Genomic DNA, 22,521 nt, shown 5'->3' on the forward strand with positions numbered 1-22,521 from the left:
AAAATGCAAAAAACAATATGAAAAATGCAAACACGAGGTAGAAGAGGTAATGCAAATATTTTTGGGGAAAAAAAGTGTTTAAAGTGAATGTTATGGAAATAATTTGATTGGAAGGTCAAAATGAGATTCTTCAGAACTCCATTGACAGCATGTGTCTTCAAAAAGGACTCTACCAACAAATGCTGGAGGGAATGTGGTATGGTTGGTGATCATACGCACGTATCATGGCCCTGGGACTGCCCAAAAATATGGACGTTTTGGAATGATATAAAAGAAGAAATGGAGAAACGGACATTCCCATGGACCCAATGTTGTTTCTGTTAGAAATACACCATGAAAGAGGATCAGTACTACATACTACATATCTTATTGATGATTGCATTAACTACTATTAATTGGATGAAACCTGAGCCCCCCACGATTGCTCAATGGGTACAGAAGGTTAAACATGTATATGATGGAACACATGACAGCCCAGCTACAGTTGAAGATGCCTCTCTTTGAGAGGAGGTGGAGGTCAATTACTAGCTATCTTAGCTTGGGACACACTGCTTTGAGACAGGATGGAGTGCGATATACATATGTGTATGTGTGTATTATGGGTATACAGTATATAGAGGTAGAAATATGTACAGTAGGTATATTTGTGTAGCTGGGAATGCTTTGGAGGAGGGACCCAATCTAAATGTAATTTAGTTAATTATTAGTTAGTTAGTTAGTTAGTTAGTTAGTTAGTAATTTAGGTAATAGTGTTTATTTTATTTTGTCTGTACTGTCTTTGTACTGTCCTATTGTATTGCTGTTGGCAATAAAGTAAAAAATTAAATAAAATAAAAATAAAGAAAAGTCAACATTAATTAAAGGTGAATATTTAAAGTGAGTGTGTGCACATTGAGCATCCTGATGACCTGGGGATAGACAATCTTTTTGAGTCTCTCTGTGCCGGCCATGAGACTCCGGTAGCACTTGCCTGACCATAGCAGTGCAACGATAGCATTGATTTATTGATTGACATTTTTATTAACAGATTGCAGAATGGGTACAATACAGTACGGCTCAATACACACAATTGTTAAGGGGATGCAGACCAGAGAAAGACTTTCGTCTTGTTTACATCACCTGATAGCAGCTTGATGTCTACCTTATATCTGGCAATGGAAGTGTTCAGAGAATGCCTGGCGATTGAATCCGTTACATCATCATGGCAGACAGTAGGTAGAGCAGTCGTCGGGTAATCCGGAGGTTCCTGGTTCGATTCCTGCTTCTCCCGGGCAGTGTATCGAAGGCCCCTAACTGCTCCCAATGAGCAGGTTAGCGTTAGCACCTTGCATGGTCGCCTCCGCCGTCGGTGTGTGAATGTGTGAGTGGATGGGTAAAATGTGAGAAACAAATTGTAAAGTGCTTTTGATAAAAGCTCTATATAAATGCACAATACCATTACATCTCGCATAACAACAGGTGATTGTAAACAAAGCATCTCAGAAGAGCGGTTGGCACCTTACATGGTCGCCTCTGCCGTCGGTGTTTGAATGTGTGAGTGAATGGGTGAATGTGAGGCATAAATAAATGGATAAAAGCGCTATATAAATGCAGTCCATTTACCAAATAACAAATGATACTCACTAAATGGCTACTGTGGGCATGAGCTGGTGGTGTTAATGGTGTTGGGTCAAGTTCAAGTTCAAGTTTGTTTATTATTTGTCACAACAAAATACAGAATACTTTATGATGAAATGCTTGTTTCTGTATGAGCCCCTGAGAGTGTGCCACATACAGTAAAAAGAAAATAAGTACAAAAAAAAGTTATTAAGAAGTAAGTAAAAAGTAAGTAAAGTCAATATACATAATACAATATACAATACAAAGTAAAATGAGTAACAGTGAGGTACAATGCAGAGGTACAACACTTAGGGTAGCGTGCAAATGAGGTATGGATGTAGTGCAAATCTCTTTAATAATAGATAAATATAAAGTGTATTAAAGTGTAAGGTGAGTGTTTGTTTAAAGTGAGTGTGTACATGTGGATGTGTGTGCAGTGAGTGTAGATGATGGGTTGTTACATAGTGTCATTGTCATTGAGCATCCTGATGGCCTGGGGATAGAAGCTCCTTCTGAGTCATATTGGTAGGGGAGGCATCGCCTGATAATTCTACCAGTGTTCATCACTTAATTTAATTTCAAACCTTTATTTCAACTTGTTACCCTCATTTACACTGACGACAAGTTTACAAAACAAGACATAGTTTATCATATAGCAATTTCCTACATATAGACACAATAAATAAGAATAAATAATTCAGCTCAGACAGTCGACACAGTCGACACACAGTGGTCGGAGATCATACTTTTAAACGCAGCAAGAGAAGGATGAACCTTCAGCTTCAGAGACAGTCGGAGGGCATTCCAGGTGTTGGAAAAATATGTTTTTCCCCCAGTGATTTTGGATGTGGATTATGGATGTTGACCGTTCTGAGCAATCTGTGCAGAGAATGGTGGTGTTGAGATGGGGCAGGGATTGTTAACAAGATAACTGGTTGGGGAGGGAGAGAGGGTCCTGGGAACTGTGTGGTGGTGGTGATGCAGACATCAGAAGTGTTCCAAACCAGATACCCTAAATATCTGTGTCCAGGTGTAAAAATGCATTCATTAATTCAAACCTTTATTTATACTCGAAAGGCAACTGAGGTTTCCCTCATATACAGTTACATTGAGTTTACATACAGAGATAAGCAATCATACATAAAGCATAAAATCACACAGCATATACAATCACAGTAATGAGACAACAAGACGGAGGTAGACAAAAGCAAGGACAACAAATCAACTGTGTGTGTGTTCTCTTATAAAACAGCTTCTGAGTGGAATAAAATCCCACAGAACATTAGAGAGTCCATATCATTCAACGCCCTTCAAATTTAATCTTAGGAATTGGTTGATAGATAATCAAAGATGTGAACACTGATGTGTATACTATGTGGGGATTGAACTGTGTATATTGCTGTGTATATAAGGGTTAGATTATGTATATTATTGTTAATGTGTTTGTACTTGTGTTTTAATCTTTTTTGTACTAGGTACTAGCCCATTATTTCTGGCAGGGGAACTGCCAATGTAAACTAGCCTTTTGGCTATACAATTGGGTACATTTACATTCTATTTTATGAAATGTTCCTTAATGTACGTTGTCCCTCTCTAACAAATAAATTTAAACTGAAACAGAAAACAACACGTACAACTTGATCGATGATGGTTAGTGATCAAGGTCTTAATTAAACTCTGCAACAGAGGCGATAATCTAAATATTTAAGGACTGTTGGAATTCATACCAAGAGCTAGGGGCATGAAATGCAGATTTACCCTGAGTAAGGAGGTAGCTTACCAGTAAGGGCTTTACAATTAATTAACTAATACCAGTGTTTGTCATTTATAAAAACTCCTAAATTGGAGTTTTTATAAATAAAATAATAGCCCTTTTACTTTCTGTAGATGTTATATACTCTCATAATGTAAATATCTTAGAGCTAGTCTTGCAAGCCAGAATAATTCTTGCATGATTGCACAACGCAAGAATGTTGTGAAATAATGCAAGGTTTCTTCTGGCCTGCAAGGCTATCTGACAACTACTACTACAGCATCAAGAGTTGTTTTTGAATCACGTTTATGCTCTTATGATATTAAATGGTATAATCTGGACTAACTGCATTGGAGTGTGTACAAATGGAGCCACGGTTATAATGACATTATGGTGACATCATGTCTCCTGTGTGTGTGTGTGTGTGTGTGTGCGCGTGTGTGTGTGTGTGCGTGTGTGTGTGTGTGTGTGCGTGCGTGCGTGCATGCGTGCGTGTGTGTGTGTGTGTGTGTGTGTGTGTGTGTGTGTGTGTGTGTGGGGGGGGGGGTAATTCTAAGGACAGAAGAAGGGGGGTGCTTGAGGGCGCAAGACGGTTGAGAACCATCACTGCTCTAGATGCACTTTGAGCAACTCTACTTCTTTATTTATATTCTGACAAATATGTCAAATGAGATGAGTTTTTGACATGGATGTACAGTTTCTTCGTCAAATGTATATACTCTCTTTCTTAGACTCTTTTTGTATCACAAACAGTACTGTATTTGTAAATCTGATATGTCATAAATGTATAGATGTAGCCGTACTGTCTATCTGTATGTCATGTATGTCAGATATGTTAAGATGAATTGAAAATGGGGGACCCTGATGTTGAATGATGAAGACGAAAGTCTTTCTCTGGTCTGCATCCCCTTAACAATTGTGTGATTGATTGATTGAAAACTTTATTAACAGATTGCAGAATGGGTACAGTACAGTACAGCTCAATACACACATGGGCCAAGGATGTTCGTTGATATCATTGGTCAGATGACCCGATGACGAAAAAGTGGGAGGTTCCCGGAAACATCACTAACCGGAAGGGAAGGCCAGCAGCGCCCCGAGAAGAAGAAGAAGAAGAAGAGAAGAAGGCAGAGAGGCGGCCGCTGCGAGGATCTGCGACGAGAAGAAGAAGAACAAACTACTGTGAGTCGAACAAGTGGACATTTTGTGTCAAAGTGGCAGTTTAATAAGAGCAACAGTGGGGACGTGTATAAAGTTGTTTTGATATGACTGATGATGAGAGCTGTTAGTTACCCCATGTCTGTTAAAAAATAACAATGGCTACTAACGTTAGCTAGTAATGAACTGTCAAAACAGCTGACTGCTCGCCTGCCTGGCCGAGACATGGAAAGTTGTGCTTCTTGACCAAAAGCTAGGTTATAGCTTCTAATCTACGTCCCTTTGTTTTGGATATATAATATAATAATTAAATGTTGTTGGGTAACTGTAACGCTATAATGGTAACATTACTACTCAGCCTCTCAAGCTAACGTTTAATAACGTTACCAGTCATCGGCTAACATCAGCTAAGCTATAGCTAGTTAGCTTCTACGTTAGCCAGTTAGCTTTGTTTGTTGTTTTGAATAGCTTTATTAAAACTGTTGCCCCCCCCCGGTAACACTGTGTAGTAACGTCACTCTGCTGTGGTAACATTACTCGCCCTGAAGCTAACGTTTAGCTTTACCACCAGTCATTTGGGCTAACGTCAGCTAGCTTGATTGTTTGATTGATTGACAACTTTATTAACAGATTGCAGAATGGGTACAATACAGCTAAGCTCAATACACACAATTGTTAAGGGGATGCAGACCAGAGAAAGGCGTTCGTCTTGTTTACATTAGGGTCCCCCATTTTCAATTCATCATGACATACATGACATACAGATAGACAGTACTGTTACATCTATACATTTATGACATACCAGATTTACAAATACAGTACTGTTTGTGATACAAAAATAGTCCAAGATAGAGAGTATATACATTTGACGTAGAAACTGTACATTGGGACAACGTTACATCATAGCCAACGTTGGTTGTAACAATTTAACGTTACTACAAAATACAATCCCACCGACTGAACACCGAGCCTTCTTCTGACTGTGGTGGGTTTTATTATTGGCCAGCTAGCAGCAACGCCAACATCACTTTAGCTTTGGTGTTCATGTCAGATTTAACTGGCTAGCTAATTGAGCTTATAGTTGGCTCACTCACTTTGATAATAATGTTATTGTAACAGTATGTACCCATAACCCTTGCTAGTGTTTAATGTTTTTGACATATTATTTTGGCTTCTTCTGAGTTGTGGTGGCTATGTGGCCTTTTTTAATTGCCATTGTCTACTTTACCACCATCTTTCTTTCCTAGATATCGATCTGTATAGCTTGCTAGTTAGTTGACTAACGTACCCAGGACTGGTGAGTTTACTTGGAAAGTCCCGACTTCCCCCCTTAGTCGGCAAGCCATGGATTGAATGAAAAGCACAATTTGCTCTGAGCAGGTGCGCCCCCTATCACTGTTGTTTATGGTGTATTTAGGTCTTGGTGTTTGTCGTTCACTTCTGCTTTGTGGGGGACCCTCATACCTGTCCCCTTGGACACAACATGAGTCTGTCAGTGTCTCATCACTTGTCAAGCCTGTCATCACTTTTATTTAAAGTCTGTGCACTTACACCGCCTGCTTTCTCGACTCGCTTTTAACACTTTCACTACCACACTACAGAAGCTTAACCTTTCACTGCCACACTACAGAATGTTAACCTTTCACTACCACACTACACACTAGGGGTGTAAAGGTACACGTATCCGTACCGAACCATTTCAGTGTGTACCGTACCGTACGAATACAACGGTATGTTAACCACTAACGACCGCCCACCGGGGGCTGTTTTTTTTCCACAATATAATATAATTATTATTATTTAAAAAATATTTTACAAATACATTTCAATATAGAATATTCGTTGACAGCCCTACAACAAGTACAATTAGTTACTGCACACCACATCACCCCTGAGTGGAACATGGAAAGACAAACTTTCCCCCACTGTACCGAAAACCGTACCGAACCTTGACTTCAAAACCGAGGTACGTACCGTGGTTTTTGTGTACCGTTACACCCCTACTACAGTCTGTAGTGTGGTAGTGAAAGGGTTAACCTTCTTTAGTGTGGTAGTGAAAGGGTTAACCTTATGTAGTGTGGTAGTGAAGGGGTTAAAACACTTAAAGTGTGCGTTTATGGCTCTATAACGGGAGCTGAGCTCAGACCTTTGAGACGGAAGTAATTTATACGAACCTGCCTGAGCTATTGGCATGTTATGGCGTGTGGACCTTGTCCTAATCTGACACATCCAGAATCGATGCCAAAAACACGGTAGTGTAAATGTTAGTGTGTTTTTGAGAATGTGGGTTTCTTACCCAGTCATGCTTTAATAAAAGTAACAGCCTTTGGGCGGCTACGTGGCGTAGTGGGCAAGGCGCTCGCCACGAATGCGTAGACGCTGGGATCGCCTGTTCGATCCCAGCGCTCCACATTGCTTTCAGTTTAGCTGGTCGTCCGTACTAATACACAATATTACACATTGGCCGTATTAGGGGGTGGGAAACTGATGGGTGGGGATCGGGCATTGTGGACAGCGACTCCTACAGGTCGGTTGGTGCGCCTGCGCAGTAGAATCAGGAAGTGTCGGGGGCAGCGTGAGCCTCCCACGCGTTACTCCTCGCCACTGAGAGATCGAGCTGCGCAGGTGAAAAGATGCGACTGCTGTTACCTCAAGTACCGGAGGGGACTTGTGCTATGTATGACTTAGTCCACATTGCAGCCGGCTTGTGGGAGGCAAGAAACAGCGTTCGTGACAGGGGAGGGTTGAATTGGATGATACGAAATTGGGATGGGAGAAAAATATAGAAAATGGGAGAAAAAGTGGATCAAAAACAAACAAAGTAACAGCCTTTTAGAGTACTACTCCATTCATTATTAAAAACCTTTTTGCTGCTGTTTATTTAGTCTAGTAGTGTGGCCTGTTGGTTGTTTGAGGCCTGCAGCTTGATTTCATTAACACTGTGTGCGGCGCGCGCTTGTTGTTTAAGCTGGTGACACCCACCCTGCCCGCCACCAACAACGCCCAGCGTTCCCCTTTATCTCTGCAGAGAAGAGCACAGTTTTAAAGGCTTAGTGTTGTTATCACTCAACAATAACTCCCAGTGCAAATGGGAGAGGGGGGTGGGTGGGCGTAGTTTGGCTCGGTGGTGTTTAACCTAACGCTTTGTTTGTCCTAGGTAGCATAAGTGCATATGGATTCATTGTATTTCATTCATTACCAATGCTAATTGTAGTACGTCCATCTATCTGTCTGAGTGTTTGTGTTTCTATGCAACTAACCTTAACCTAACCCACTGTGAAGAATGTGAAGTTGCAACAAACGCTAAAAGCACAGCCTGTTTTGTTTCCAATCCAGTATGGCCGTTTTCGGCGAAATTAATTCCTCTTAAGTCGACCAATAGTCATGGATTTTTGTTGACTAATCAATCGCCAAATCAGTAGAATTGTGTCACGCAGAAAGACTTCTTTAAATGTAATGCTTATCAGATATGCGCTTATCATTTTTCAGCATACATCCTAACACATCGGGGAAAAAAACAGAATCGTCTAACAAGTCTAGGTCCACTAAGACCAAACGGACTGATTCATAGATGAACCCTTTCACTACCACACTACTACATAAGGTTATCCCTGTAGTCGTTGTGAAAGGGTTAACCATTTGTCGCATGGCAGTGCTTAGCCTTCTGTATTGTCGTAGTGAAAGGGTTAACCATTTGGTAGTGTGGTAGTGAAAGGGTTACGAGGTGCAGCCCTACAATCCAGTCCATATTATGAGATTCACAGCATATGATGGGGGGAAAAATAGCCTATATATTATTATTATAATGGCATCTTACCCTATTAATGCCATTGAGATCTAAGCTACACATTGTGGATTCACCAACATGGGCTATTAGCTGCTAAAAGTAAATCCTAGTATAAGGCTTTGCCCCCCCACACGTTTCCTTGATTTCTGCTGTAACGGGCGACTGGTGTAGCGATTAGCAGAAATAAGTTACTAGCCGACTGGAAACCAGAGTGAACTGAGGATTTAAGGAAGCGGGACGACCCTATTATCCATTTTACTACTCTGTTAGGGCCCGCGTCCACCTAGCGCATATTTAGGACCGCACGCGTCTGTTTTCAATGTATTACAATGGAGAGGGAGCGCATGCGGCCCCATGCGGCCGCCTCTAGGAAGTGCGCTGCCGTCGGCTTCTTTTTTCAGCGCCTTTATGCGGCCGCACAAGCCAGAGAGTTGAAACTGGCTGAACTTTTCTAGAGCGGTGCGCCGAGCGCATATTCAAACAACCAATCACAGCCAGTCATCTACCACTCTGCTTGTAACCTGACACCGGAGCTGCCTGCCTGTCTGGCTGTCTCCACACAGACCATTGAGATCCGCGACAAAACTAATAATAATAACTACACGAATACACTACTAAAAAGCTAATAAAAAGCAAAGGGCGAACTGTGGTGTCAGGCAATAACTATATATATAATTAATATACAATAAAGTTATTCAAATATGCTATAATATGTGCAAAACCGCGGCATGGCTGTAGATTTCTTTCTGTCATCTACAAGATGCGCGTCAAGCCAGCTCTGCCGGCGCACTCCCAGCATGTTTCACGGAGAAATATGCGCTAGGTGGACGCGGGCCCTTAGGTTGTACAAGATACAACTAAGTAACTATTGCACGTCGCTCGTTCGGAGACCATTTAACCTCAATCTGACGAGCCATGATGTCAACATGCAATATATATGTATAATAATAAAACGCTCTTTGTTGAAAGTTAACTTTATATTTAATTTATTTAACATACACGTGCAATGCATGGTGAGGATTATTTTATTCTTCTATATACCTACGTATACACCTGCATAAAATTCTGTATGCTAGCACAATAATGCTGTACAGTTACCGTATATATATACATTGGTCTGTACATACCTCCATATAATAATTTTTTACATATATCCTTGACAATCCAGTTTCTCGCTTATAAATAGAGAACTAGTGAAAGAAGGAAGTGTCTCAGTCTCTCCTGTGGCCTTGTCACATTCTGGTGATCCGTATCCTGTTCGCCTTTCCTGCCCGAGCCGCCGTGATCACCAGGCGCTTTTCCATCCGAATGGCCCCCTCCGTACGAAACCACTCGGGGTCTGAAAGGTGAATCACACTCCGAGCGACTGCCTAAGGTCAACGACGTGCCTTCCTACTGCTTCATTAGAGATGGATGTTAAGACGATAAGACTGTATGGAACAATGTGGAACTGTTTTGGTCCAGTGTCTCCGTCTATAGAAGCCCGCCGGCGCTGTGTCACCATTATCACATGCAGCCTGGGGTTAACTGGCCGGTGCCGGCGTAGTAGAGGTACTCAAATAGCGGGAGTCGCCGGCACTCTGCGATAAGAATGTAATGCAAGTTTCAGGTTTTATTTGTCACATCCCTGGCTTTTTGCAGTAGAGGAAGGACATTATTTTTTCTTTTGGCTCCTCAGCCTAGCAGATAAGAATAGGGTAAACAATAAAATAGCAGCATAGTATTAACAAATAATACGTTTATATATAATATAACGCACAGCAGCAGTGATCACGGACGCGTTTCAGCCCCTGGGGGTTTCCTGAGCGTTGCCAGACATTTGTGGGTGTGACCCTTATGACAGCCAGGAGCTACCGTAGAGGTACTGGGGCCAGCAGCAGAACAAGGCCCAAGACTTTGGGATGAAACCCAACTGCTGGGTGATGGTGGCTTGATGATGCCTCCTTAGTACTTGTTGATTAGGCTCATCCTGAGAACCTGCCCACCACCATCACTACTACTATCACCACCATCACAACTACCATCACCACCATCACTACTACTACTACCACCACCATCACTACTACTACTACTACTACTACCACCACCATCACTACTACTACTATCACCACCACCACCTAGGGCTGGGCGATATGACGATATTATATAAATATCGGGTACAGTTTATTAACGATACACTTTTTAAACGTATCGTGGATATCGTGATGTTTTGCCCAAGAGGCTTGTGTCGCGTCAATCTGGTCCACACGTTGACACTTTTGAACAGCGCCGCCCCACACACGCACTACTGCATCAAAAGTTACTACTTATGATAACAAAGGCATTCGTTTTGTGGCATTAACGTTATATAGTTACACTTTCAATAACATCAGCGTATTTACATAGCAACGACCGAGGTCGACCTAGATATAGCAATCATTAGTCGTTCATATCTCAGCCCGTGCTGACTCAGTTGTGCCCATTCTGCGGTCTGTTAATAACGTTTTCAATCAGACAGATGTATGGAAAGGCTTTTATTATAACATCCGTTGCAGTAAAATCATTATGCCTCCAGTCGTTTAGTCATTCTGCGGAGCTAAAAGCTAAACGTCGGCCGCGGCGAGCTACCGCTGCCATTGTTGTTGTCATTGAGCTCTCCAATGGCGGAAGTAAAAAATGAATACGCGCTTGCCGATTGGTGCTAAGAACAGCAGGGCGGGTGCAAGCGATGTGACGTAATTGGCAGACGCGACTGTCAATCAAAATGATTCTGTTTGCCGACTGAATGAAAGAAAACCTTATTAACAGATTGCAGCATGGGTACAATACAGTACAGCTCAATACAACAACAGTCAACAGTGGACTGGAGGATGCAGACCAGAGAAAGACTTTCGTCTTGTTTACGTCAGGGTCCCCCATTTTCAATTCATCATATTTCATATCTAAATCATATAATCTCATTGCTAAATATATGCAATATATAATCTAATAATCCAATAATCTAAATCTAATATATAATATAAAAATGCTAAATGCATGGGTATTTTATTTTGTCTTTAATGTTAGCTTGCAAACTCAAATACTGTCTTGGTAAGCCTCATAATGAATTGTTTGGGGGAAAAAAGAAAAACATCGTGATGCGTATCGTGTATCGCCGAAAGGTCAGAAAATATCGTGATATCATATTTAGGCCATATCGCCCAGCCCTACCACCACCATCACCTAAATCTGCCACCTCGAACCCATATTGAGCCATGTCACTTCAATGAGGTGGGATGGCTCCCTGTGGAGCAGAGGGTCTCCTTTCTGAAACTGGGACATATGTATAAAATGTTAAATGGATCTGCCCCCAGATATTTATGCTCTCGTATTGTCCTGCGTGGCCAGGTCCACGGACGACAGTTACGGTCTGGACAGCTCTCAGTTTATGAGCCTAGAAAGGGTTCCTATTCACAGAATGGCTTTCTGTCTACAGCCTGCCGGCTGTGGAACTCTCTGCCCAGGGCCATCCAAAACTCCCCCACTATTGCTGTCTTCAAGAGGGGTGTGAAGCGACATCTGCAACAATAGGTTGCAGAGGGTGCTTGGCCACCATTCTTGAAGAACAGGAACATGACATGCTGTAATGAGGCTCTTTCAGAACATTGTGTTGTCTATTTTATCTACTTGTTGTATCTATTTTATCTTCTTAACTCTTTCTTTGTGATTTATTGTATTCTTCTTGGGACCATGTTGGAAACAAGTCGACATACTTTCACATGTTATCCTTGTACCCCTTGTTTTTATACTATTGTATAAATTGTATGTACTAAATAAAAATCAAATCAATCAAATCACAACTACTACTACTACTACCACCACCATCACTACTACTACTACCACCACCATCACTACTACTACCATCACCACCATCACTACTACTATCACCACCACCATCACTACTACTACTATCACCACCACCACCATCACTACTACTACTAGAGCTGCCGCGGTATTGATATTTTCCTTACCGCACGAATTTGCGCAATATTTCCTACCGCCGCGGTAATTACCGCACAGTGCGCACAAAAAAAAAAAAGTTTGAATGCATTTTTTTTTTTAGTAGTCTACTCTTATAGCCTGCCTCTAGTCTAATGGCGCTTTTCCACTGCATATTACCTACTCGACTCGACCCGCTTTAGGCACCTGGTACTTCGTTCCTTTTCCACTGCAGCCAGGTACTACTCCGTTTGGGGAATGGGGATGCAGGCGGGGCCGCCGCCGCTCGCTTGTGTACACTGAAAGCTCCGTGGGCATAGATGTCCGAGGGCTTGCAGCAAGCCAGAGTTTAACACAGTTTCAATCAATCAATCAATAACAACATTAACCAGACTCTCGTTGCGTCTATTCTGCCAAAGCTAACGTTACCTCTCATTGTGTATTCTACCAAGCAAACCCGGGTTTAACGTTACCTCTCGTGTATATCGGATAACAACAACAAACTTAACACATCAGCGATCTTGTTGTGACACTAAACTCTCCGCTCGGTGGTAAATTGGGTTGATGTCGGTTTTGTTTCATCAATAAATAAGGCAGAATACACAGTGAATCCATTCTTTTTTGTTTATTGCACTTGGTTCTGTCGCAAACAAATCCTGAATGAAATGCATCCTTAGCGAGGCAGTAAAGATGGCGGCGTTCTGTTTTCGTTCAGAGGCGTCGAGTAGGGGGTATCTGCAGAGCCGCAGAGCCAGGCTGGACCAATAGGGTCGCTTGGAACCGAGTAGGGTATATCTGCAGAGCCGCAAGCCGCAAGCCAACTTTATTATTATGATAAAAAACAGCGGTGACGCGGTATTCAGCCTAACTCTGCGGTGAGCGTGATGCAACAGCGATACCGCGGTAATGCGGTTATCGCGGCAGCTCTAACTACTACTATCACCACCACCACCATCACAACTACTACTACTACCACCACCACCATCACAACTACTACTACCACCACCATCACTACTACTACTACTACTACTACCACCACCATCACTACTACTACCACCACCACCATCACTACTACTACTACCACCACCACCATCACTACTACTACTACCACCACCATTACTACTACAACCACCACCACCATCACTACTACTACTATCACCACCATCACTACTACTACCATCACCACCATCACTACTACTACTATCACCACCATCACTACTATCACCACCATCACTACTACTACTATCACCACCATCACTACTACCATCACCACCACCATCACCATCACTACTACTACTATCACCACCATCACTACTACTACTATCACCACCACCATCACTACTACCATCACCACCACCATAACTACTACTACCATAACCACCATCACTACTACTACTACCATCACCACCACCATCCCTACTACTACTACTACTACCATCACCACCACCATCACTACTACTACCATAACCACCATCACTACTACTACTACAATCACCACCACCATCCCTACTACTACTACTACCATCACCACCACCATCACTACTACTACCATAACCACCATCACTACTACTACAATCACCACCACCATCACTACTATTACCACTACTACCATCACCACCAGCACTACTACTACTACCATCACCTAGGGCTGTCGCGATAACCGCATCACCGCAATCCCGCGGTGTGTCTGGTGACCCGTGGGATGTAGAACAGACAACCGCGACAACCGCGGGTAAAATAAAAGGGGCGTCATCATTTTTAACTTCATTTAATGACGAGTTTTCCAGTAGCATGAGCTAACTTCACGTTTCCATACAGTTTACAACTCGCAGATGAAATCAGGATTTATTTTCATATCCCGGACTCGAGCCCCCAATGTATACCTTTTCCTGTATTAATCTGAACCGCAGTAGAGTACAGGGAAGTACACTCTAGGGCCGAAGTGCTTGTTATAACTAGCCGGACTTCGGGGTAATTCCCTCTGTAAGGTGGTGACAGTAAACCAGGAAACCGTTCTCAAGGACTGGGTGTTTATTTCCGTTTGCAGCTCTCTATTGTTCATGTTGGTGATTAACGTTACACGCAGATTGGGTGCTGCCTCTCTGCCGTGGTCCAAACGTTAGCCACTGTATCTAGCGCTAGCTACGTTGGCGTGGTCCAGACGTTAGCCACTGTATAGGCTAGCGCTAGCTACGTTGGCGTGGTCCAGACGTTAGCCACTGTATAGGCTAGCGCTAGCTACGTTGGCGTGGTCCAGACGTTAGCCACTGTATAGGCTAGCGCTAGCTACGTTGGCGTGGTCCAGACGTTAGCCACTGTATAGGCTAGTGCTAGCTACGTTGGCGTGGTCCCGAGTGTGGCGGAGAGGCGGCACTTAATTTCCCCCAATGATGAACAATGATGACACAAGTTGTGCTATTTAACTATGTATGGGATTGTGCATTCACATTCACTAACGTTAAAATAGTGTTATATTAACGTTAAATGTTCGCTCAAATGTCGTTAGTTTTAAGTAAGGAGAAGGGCATATATCCCACAACGCATTGCTCTTAAAGGAGCAGGCAACACCCTAATCTACTGTTATCACATTTCAGAACGTTGAGGGATAAATGGATAGATTATCAAACATGTTTAAAATAGTTTCGGGACTCCTACGACCTTAGATTTTTTTTCTAATCACGATCGCGGGTAAACGCGGTGATTAGCCACACACACAACCGCGGTGAGAAAATGTCATACCGCGACAGCCCTACCACCAGCACTACTACTACCATAACCACCATCACTACTACTACCATCACCACCACACTCATTCCCCCACCCTTGGAGTTTAGAGCCGTTTTCAAGTCACCACTTGTTTCTAGGTAACTGGTAGAGTGAGATCTGTGGGGAAGCTTGTTGCACCACTAATTCCAAGGCGTTAATTACTAATACACTGTTGTAGTCTGTTGACGCACTGCAGAAATGCTGTATCTCCACTCTTTAGTAGGGATGGGCATACTTTTTTGAATATTTTAATAGTCATTCAATTATATATATATAAATATTTTTTAAGAAATGGGATAGTTTATGCGAGTATAGTTTTGTCTCAAAAAACGTATTTTCCCTTGTTTTTACCGGCAACTACACTGGCTGTATTGATATGGGGCAGGGTTAGAAATTAACATTTTTTTTCAAGGGCTTTTTTTGCCCCCCTTAATTGATTTTCGGGGGCTTTTTTTTGTATTTCGGGGGCACTGAATTTTTATGATGAAAATTAACATAAGGATTATAAAACATTGTTGACACTTTTTTTTACAGTCTTCGTCCCTATGTTTGATAATGTAATGTTAATGTCTCCATATATAGGGCTCTACGCTAACCTTTTTCCCAAGGAGCACATGTGCTCCTAAATAAAATGTTAATAAATAAAATCTAAATAAAAATTTAGGAGCACACAAAGAAATTTAGGAGCACAGTGAAAATTGTTCAAGTAACACAGAGTTTATTAACTATTTATCTCATGCATTATTATACTGTGCGTGTGCACACTATGAATTGAAAATGGGGGACCCTGATGTAAACAAGACGAAAGTCTTTCTCTGGTCTGCATCCCCTTAACTTGTGTGTATTGAGCTGTACTGTATTGTACCCATTCTGCAATCTGTTAATAAAGTTTTCAATCAATCAAACGCAAAGGATATCGGTTGTCAAGCTGCTTTTGTATGTTGTAGTGTTGTTATGATACCAACATTTTGACTTTGATACAGATAGGAAAGGTAATGGAATATATTATTAGATGACAGAACATTGAAAATTCTTTATACAATTATTTAATTCATTATGAAATAGAAATTCCGTTTTTGGGTGGAACGTTTGTTGCAAGGAGGGAGGAGGCGGGGACCGCTGCGTGTTACACACAACACGGAGAAATGGTCTAGCTGCTTCGGTGCGTCGTTAACGTTAACGTCGGAAGAAATTCCCCACTAAGCCCTAAATTCAGAGCAGAGCAGTATCCTAATGACTTTTATGCTTCAGTCGATAAGGTGTTTTGCGAATTCTGTCAACATACCGTGGGGACTGGACCCGCAAAAACACGTGCGAATATCACTTCAAAAGCCATGTCAGCCGGATTCCTCTCTTTCTCCTCGTCTCTCTTTTGCTCAAAATAAAAATGAATGGGCTTCATGGCTGGCTGATTTTTTTGCGTTGTCTGATTCTGAATGTATAACTTGCCTAAGCCGGTACCGTGACTTTGTTTTCGGGCGCTACTGTGATTGGACGTTTATGCGCCTTGTGTAATGTGGGACTATTATAACAGCGGAGCTGTTTTGTAATCGTCACTCGTCTCGAGTAAATGATTTTTCCGGGTGGCGCACACACACATATTATTAGGGCCAAATACAAGGGAAATGCTCGCACTGTAGATCATATATATAATTAGTAAACTGTCGGGGGCATTTTCTGCCCCCCTTAACTGATATTCGGGGGCATTTTGTCCATTTTCAAGGGCATTTTGCCCCGAGCCCCCGTTAATTTCGAACCCTGATATGGGATATTAACTGTTACACCGCCGAGCGGCATGTTGGGTACAGCTCGCTAGCTAGCCAGATATGCTAACAGCTGGGAGAAAAGAAAGATAAAGAAAGAGACCGGAGATGTTACATGTTAGCAACGTTTTGTAAGTTTGCCATGTTGTTTCACTAAGCTCACATTTCAAGCATCAGTGATGTAACGTTAACACATTGACTGCCGGGGGTTGTGCCCATCTTATACCCCTCTCTGCCACCGTTAAAAGCCTATGGAGATCTTTACCTTCTTTGCAGGGCTATAACTTTTAAAATTGTATTGCTATATTGACATTACTATGGCCCATTCAACATAGATTATCTATCGTTCAGGATGTGGGAACGTTATACTTTTTCATTCATACATTGTTGTGTTAATAAGTGTTTTTAATCTTTTCTTCTGTAATTCCAAAAACGCTAGTTATAGGCCCAAACGCATATGATAGATTATCGATTGGCGTTTCTTTCCCATACACGCTATATTAAAAAATTCAAATGTATATGATCGGTATACATTATGCTTCATCATGCGTGGATGAAAGGGGGGGGGGTCGTTTATAATTCCTTGATCATCAGTAACGGCTTTATGTAGTATGGGTGATATATTGATCAGATGGTTTGCAATGAAATGAATAATCGGGCTGAAAATAACGTTACTGTTCTCTTACGTGGGCCGATGAGACTGGCGGTGAAAGATCCCAATTATTCGACGCCGATCGCCTAGGTAAATTTCCGGTTGGTATGGCGCAATAAACGCCGAAATCATATCGATTATTAAGTTTAGAAAGCGATCCATATGTACTATAGTGTCTGTCAGGAGTCCCCTAGCGAGATGTGACTGCCGGAGGAATTTCCTCGATGCACCGATGACACTTCCGGTTTTTGTGAGTGTAACTCGCCCGACCATCCACCAGGCGGCGGTATTGAGCCGTTGCACTCCCATCTAGGGTCCCGCTAGGGCATCGGGGGTTGGGTGGATGAATTATGAATGCCATGGCGAAAAAATTTAATATTGATCTAAAAAAACACTGTACACCGATGTTGGCGGTCAACGCATGGCGGGCAATAACGCTGAAAAGCGATTTTGGCGACCAATGTGTTAATAATGAGTCCTTTTATCCCTGGAAATATGCTAGCCTGGTCTGCTAGCTGTTAGCTGTTGGATTATCTCACATTCGCAATTAAGTAAAATCAAAACCATACATTACCATGGAATATTAGTATTTGGATAATTCCCAGTGACTATCTAATAATACTTTGAGTTTTTCCCATCCCTACTATTTAGATTTAATAAAATTATATATAATATTAGTTTCCACATTGGAAATGGCATTACTTCATAAACACAACAACACTTTTCAGAGATTTGCTGAAAAAAGTTGCTTAGGAAAAAAATTGCTTTCTTGCATAGATCACACTAGATTGATCAACTTACAACTAAGCATTTCCTGGTTGAATGAGGGTGCCAAAATGACCAATAGTGAACTTTAAATACTTAACCTACAAACACATTCGCTGAGATTTTTTTTTTAATGCATAGCTACTTCAACTACAATACGAGGTAGGGCTCGGGCATTGGCATGTGTCGTCTCTCGCATCAGAGCACAGCTGAGCACACACTTAGATCCGAGACCATGAATTCGATGTCTGTGGACCAATCACCGGCGTACACTCACGTCACTTCTGGTTTCCCCTGTGCCGGGAGTCGAGAGCACCTTTCCTGAAGCACGAGCTAAAAAACTCTCAAAACGGGGGCTCTGGCATAGGGCTGGGCGATATAACGATAACGATAAATATCGCGATATATTTTAATAATCGATATCGAATATCGAAATTTAAAGAAAAAAATCGAAAAATCGTTTTTTTTTGTTTTTTACCTGCAACAGGGCAGTTTTAAAACCAGAGACAGTGGACAGACTTGTCTTTCTTGCCTGCAACTTAAAGTAATGGCTTTGCTTGTCCAAATGACAATACTGACCAAATTCAGATTTCTTTTTCTCTTGTCCATTTATTTTGTTTACTTTCTAATTTAAAATACATTTTGAAACCGTCTGTACACAGTAGGCTATGTGTGCTAGCAGAACTAGACTCCAGTCACGAGTCACAGTGCACATGTGCGGTGGTTTGTCCACCAAAAAAGCGCCAAAAGATCGAAAATAAACTAGCAGAGCCAGAACTGTTCAACTCCTCTGGAGCCACAGCCAGCAGAGAAGCCGGTTTACTTTAGCTTTTAAACCAGCTGCAGCCTGAGAACTGGAGTGTGAGGGGATGTAACACTAAAGATGGCGGCAATGACAAAGAATTGCTGCAAAATAAACATAAATCTGTTTAAAAAAAAAGATTTAAAAAAAAAAAAAATTTTATACTTATAACAATTCGATAATTATCGATATCGAGAAATAAAATAAAATTATCATATCGTTATCGCGATATGATTTTCTTCCATATCGCCCAGCCCTACTCTGGCAGACATTGCGCTCGTCACCAACGCAAGAGACACCGGTCTCAAATCCGGCTGTCAGCGTTGCCTCCGGCTTGGGCCCACCGTCGTACTGACTCAATTGGCAGAGTCAGCGGGAGGAGAGTCGATGGGTGGTAATCTGGTCGTTGTGGACAGCGACTCCTACAGGTCGGTCAGGGCGCCTGCACAGCAAAGACGGGAGATGGCGGGTGCAGTGTGAGCCTCCTACACGTTACTCCTCGCCAGGGGAGGAAACTAACTTTTTGGCTTACCAGCCAACTGGCGAGTATATGATTTTTTTTACCAGCCAAACTGATTATTTACCAGCCATAAATAAATCGCGATTTTTTTTTTTTTTTTTTTTTTTTCCCTCCATTTTCCTCCGATTTTCTCCCATCCCAATGTTAGTCGTATGCCAATTCCCAGTCCCTTCCTGGTCGCTGCGCACTTACCCCCCACAGTCAGATCATCTGGGAGAGTGGAGGCTACCACGTGCTTCCTCCGACACACGTCCAGCCAATCACTGCTTCTTTTCACCTCGCAGCGCGGATTCTCATCGAGAGGGCGTAGCGTGTGGAAGGATCACACTATCCCCCTCAAGTCCTATCCGCGCTTAGCAGGCGCCCCGACCGAACTGTAGGAGTCGCTGTTTACAACGACCCGGACCCACCCCGCCAGCTTCTCCCACCCTCTGATACAGCCAATTGTATTAGTGCAGACGGCCAGCCAAGCTGGTGACAACCCCGGAGCTGTGAGCTGGATTCGAACAGGCGAATCCAGCTCACAGCTCCGGGGTTGGTGACGAACGCAATCTCCGCTCGGCCACCTAACTGCCCCATAAATCGCTAATTGTGATAATTACTTCTTTGTATGTCTTCGTCTAAATTGATTTTCAATCATAGTAATAATCACACCGCGTCTCTACTCCTTAAAATATTTACCATAAAACATTAAGTGTCTCTACTCTTCACAATATTAGCATAAAACATATATTAATCACACCGCCTCTACTCTTCAAAATATTAGGATATCACATATTAACATGAAAGAGGGAACTATTCTGGACTGGGTTGGGCTGAACTGGGCAGTGAAATATGCTGGGCTGGACTGGATTGGGCTGAACTGGGCAGTGAAAGATGCTGGGTTGGGCACGGAAAGTTGGGCTGGTCTAGGTTGGACTGGGTTGGGTTGGGCTGAACTGGGCAGTGAAAGATGCTGGGTTGGGCAGGGAAAGTTGGGCTGGTCTAGGTTGGACTGGGTTGGGCTGGACTGGGCTGGGCAGTGAAAGAACCAAGCATTTCACTGTAATGTAATGGCTACAAAACTTGAACTTGACTTGTTACATTTGCACTCTGGTTGGATGCCAAACGTATTCTGGTTGTACTGTACTTGTGCTGTATGATGGCAATACATTGGAATCGAATCTCATAACAACGCTAGGGGTTCAGCAGGTGTATTCTGAATGACAAGTATGACAACATCACCGTTGTGAAGGGCATATGGGCGAGTGGTGATATGGTGGGAAACCCGGTAATAATTCGGTAATAATAAAATGTCACTTGGCTGCATTTAAGCAAAGCCGCTCAGTATAGTCGTCCACTATGTTGAACGCGCGTTATGGTAGCTTGTTACATGCTAGGTAGCTAGCCGGCTAATGCTGGTTGACTTGAGTGAGCCTCACGCTCACTTGTCATTCTCATCCGACTCGAAGGAGCGTCGCGTCGCGTGCTGTTGTTCGTCACCATGTGAGACAGACCGCACTTATATCCGAAAACGCAGACTCTACATGCAATTATTTTCATCCACTGATGTGTTTTTGTCTACGTTGTCAAGCCGGTGACGGGAGTCTGTAGGTCCGCGCGCAGTGATCTGTCCACTTCCCCTAGATGGGCGCCATCTTCTAGAAAATGAGTGTTCATTGGAGGAGCTTAGAGCGCAACGATGATGTTTATTGGTTATGGATTATTATGAGGCGCAAATGGGAGGAATCATAAGGGGGGAGTCAGAGTTCGGCTTGTGCCAGTGAGCGAATCAGCAGATTGCAGAATGATTTTTTTGGTTTTGTTTACTACTCGCCAGTGTGGTGAGTGCTCTTGTCTTCATCACTCGCCAAACATATACTCTCATTTGGCGAGTCAAATGGCCTAATTTCCTCCCCTGCTCCTCGCCAATGAGAGTCCGCGCTGGCAGGTGAAAAGAGAGCCGCTGGCTGTCTCCACATCGGAGGAAGCATGTGATAGACCTCAGGGCTCCCTAGAACGACCAGTAGGGGGCACATGCTCGCAACGACCAGGTAGGGGAGGGGGGAATTGGCATAATGACTAAATTGGGATGAGAGGAAAAAATACAGAAAAATCAAGAGGAGAAAAAAAACGGGGGCTCTGAGAACTATGAAAGTCCCCAAGCAACTGTGGAGCGTGGTTCAAGGTAGCATAGGAGTGAATCGAGTCAATGTTTTGACTGTTGTGCACGCTTGGCGCTCATCGATGGGAGTGGAAGAACTCTCGTTTTGCTGTATGACTTTGTCCTCAAATAGACAGTGACGTTGTCATCACGCCCAGTCCAGGAAATGCACTCGCTTCTCGGTTATTATTAACATTGACTGTTTCCACCCAGTGCCTACTTAGCTGCGGTTACTGATATTCTAGCCTAGGACCCTTTGTTTTGGCATTTCCACACACTGCACACACATGATGGGAGAGGCCAGAGGAAGGCTCCATTATTAATGGTTGATGTTCACGGAGCATAGAAAGCGCAGATTCCTTGTTCGCTAACATTACCGATGATTGTATATGAGATTTGATCGACGAGGCGTGCTTGAAGAGATTATTTTTGCCACGAGGGGGATATACTCCATTACTATGATTTCCACTTCATTCGCAAATGAGAGATGTACACTGTGATGTGACATCACATCACACAGGTTAGCGGGCACGGCAAACTGTTCTCTCGCTTTTGTCCACGGGAGACAATACAGACAGGTGTGACTAGAGTTGTTCCGATACCGATACTAGTATCGGAAATGCCGCCGATACTGCCTAAAATGCTAGTATCGGTATCGGCGAGTACACGTAAATTCTAGCCTCCGATCCCATGATGTAATTTATCTCCTGCCGAGTCCTGCGGAGAGTGAGGATTATAAAATGAACATGTTTTAAAGTGTGATGCTGTGTCATTTTAACAGCAGATACACTTTCTTAAATTCCATTGTCCCCGACAGTGCGGTGTGACGGGGAGCTCGGACGGGAATCGGGATGTG

At 42.8% G+C, this 22,521-nt stretch overlaps 1 protein-coding gene across 1 annotated transcript in view; it reads left to right on the top strand.

The window, feature by feature from the left end:
* Positions 1 to 4,422: 4,422 nt before the first annotated feature.
* The window catches only part of rab5c (RAB5C, member RAS oncogene family), a 69,034-nt gene continuing 50,935 nt past the window's right edge, over positions 4,423 to 22,521 (top strand). Inside the window, exon 1 of the mRNA XM_084329711.1 lies at positions 4,423 to 4,534. The gene's annotated coding sequence lies outside the window, so the exon portion shown is untranslated. The remainder of the gene's footprint in view (positions 4,535 to 22,521) is intronic.

Source organism: Notolepis coatsorum (genome assembly GCF_963971535.1).
Source record: "Notolepis coatsorum genome assembly, chromosome: 14".
Lineage (NCBI taxonomy): Eukaryota > Metazoa > Chordata > Actinopteri > Aulopiformes > Paralepididae > Notolepis > Notolepis coatsorum.